Source organism: Montipora capricornis, chromosome 7, assembly GCF_036669925.1.
Source record: "Montipora capricornis isolate CH-2021 chromosome 7, ASM3666992v2, whole genome shotgun sequence".
Taxonomy (NCBI): Eukaryota; Metazoa; Cnidaria; class Anthozoa; order Scleractinia; family Acroporidae; genus Montipora; species Montipora capricornis.
In genome coordinates this window covers 33815891-33818191 of record NC_090889.1, presented here as the reverse complement: position 1 = coordinate 33818191, position 2301 = coordinate 33815891, and the positions used below count along the sequence as shown (strand labels likewise).

The 2301-nt window shown below is 38.5% G+C and overlaps 1 pseudogene; it reads left to right on the top strand.

Annotated features, from left to right (window-relative positions):
• Window positions 1–1004, top strand: part of LOC138057007 (fibronectin type III domain-containing protein-like) — a 47513-nt pseudogene extending 46509 nt beyond the window's left edge.
• Window positions 1005–2301: the final 1297 nt, after the last annotated feature.

The following is a 2301-nucleotide window of genomic DNA, read 5'->3' as shown; positions in this document are numbered from 1 at the left end:
TTTTAAGTTGTTTGGAGCTAATTTGTAGGTTGAAATGTAATGAAGCAGTCATTTTGTTGTAAAGCAATATGAGGTTGTGCATAAAAGTGATGGAAAATTTGAAGCGTGGTTAAACCACCAGCAGATGAAGGCGACGGTTTAGAAAGTTCGGATTTTATTAAATCATTCAAAGAACGCTCCATTTGCTTTGCAAAAAAAAGGAAAAAAAAAGGAAAAAACAAGCCATGCCCTCCTCGCCATCTTCCTGTCTTGTATGTATTTTTCTTTAAGAATCCCTGTTACACATTTTTTTTTGGGTGGGGGAGGGTGGGGAAGGCTCTATCGAATGCTTTATACAGAGTAGTGTTCGTCTAAGTAGATTGGTATTCGGTAGTCTAGCCACGAATTTCTTCCCAAGAATGGCGCTGGCAAAAACCAAGTTATTTGTTGACCGTACCTTTTTACAGTGTTGTAAAAATAAATTAGAGCGAGGCTAACACGGAAAATAACAAAAGGCGAGGTCTCCCAGACCATAAATGGCGTTGTCACACGTCTGACGGTGGAGCAAAGCGTTTTGTGAATTGCATGACTCTTCTCACTGTCACGAAATCTCGTTGACATCGTATGAAAAACACACATTGCTGACGCAAGCAGGAGGAAGTAGAGCATTTTTGCAATTAGAAATACAAAAGCATCTAAATAATTGTTTGATTGTCTTTCTTTTTACAACAAAGCCGTGTTGCTTCCTGTTTGTACAAAGCTTAAAAACTTTCAAGTTGTTTCAAATCCCTTACACCATGAGAGGCAAGGCTTTTTTCAGTGGTAAAGGTAAATAAACTGCCATATGTCAGTTTAAACTTATGTCGAAGACCGTTCCATCGTTTGATGTTTTAATGGCGTGCACAAAAAAAGGCTTCTCTGTTGACTTCTTCATTGTAAAAACTGTCTCTGGATTCTGAAGTCAAATGACGCGGCGTTAGTAATCTTTTCACCGCTTTCCATTTTTCCCAATGTTTAATAAAGAGATTTAATTATAAATACTTGTTTGCTGTCAATACTTGTTTGTTATGTCAAATTTAAGCGCCACGTCTGCCGTTTTCAAAAGAAAAACCTTAAATAACAATGACCACAATCAAGGTTTTCTGAGCCCGCGAGACTGAGCACTCCCAGCAAACCATTGTTTTAAAGAAAACCGCTGGTCAGCAACCTGGTTCTGGTCATTGCTGTCTAAGGTCTTTATTTTCAATAGGGTCTTTAAAGGGACAGTTTCACGGTTTTGCGCATGTTCAAGCTTTGGCGTTTTTCTTCTACGTAACAAGTTGTTTGTGGAATTAAAAGAACCCCCAAACCATTTTCCGTTAAATCAAACAAAGAAAAATTAGGTTTCATGGTTATAGATCGTTCATAACTGTCTCCTTACCGCAATTTTCTCCATAAGCTCTCGTTGACTCACAAAACTACTTCATCGAAACTCGCAAAATTTCACAGGTAAAGATTTTCATTTTATGTATTCGTCTTTTTTTCTACAAACAATGTTTCAAAAGACTTCGAGTTGTTGTTTATATTTTTTTGGAACTAAATATTCAAGATTAACAGATTCCATTATGAGTTGCGAGAATCCTTCCGTTTCCAGGCCCTTTCTCACAGGATCGAGTAAAATATGCGGGATGGAATGCTGTGTAGTAAATGGTAAGCGCCATTCTCATCCGGTTGGTCATTAAATTCGGAAAATAGCTTAGCTTTATGCAACGATCATTCCATCCGGATTATTTCGCTAAATGGTAAGCACCCTATGTCTTGGAAAATTGGGACTGATGTGCTAGTGACGGCATTTTCTTCTTTCCACAATCTCGGAAAGTTAGATCGCACGTCAGCTGTCGTCAGCGAGCATGCGCCCATGGGCAAATGGTAAATGACCAATTGGCCAATCAGAACGCGCGTTTTATCCAAGTTATGGTATAATAAACATTAGAGAAAAAGAATCAAGGAGGAAAACTAATGTACCAATCAATCATTACAGTCTTAATATTTTTACGAAATCTATCACCTTCACCGGTCCCCTGGCGCCACGATGGCATTTAGGGCCTCGAAATCTATACAAGGATGTAATTTGTTTAGTAGTTACAAGCAGTGCATTTCAGAGACTATCGTCAGTAAACTGAAGAGCGAGAGCTGAAGAGAAAGAGCTATTCCCGCCAAGTCTTACTTGAATAGTTGTCTTGACCCAATGGTGACTGTCTCCACTATTTATTAATGCCGTCCTGGAAGAAAATATCGAGTCGTGTTTACCGGAATTGAATTATTTGTAAGAAATGTGTTTTA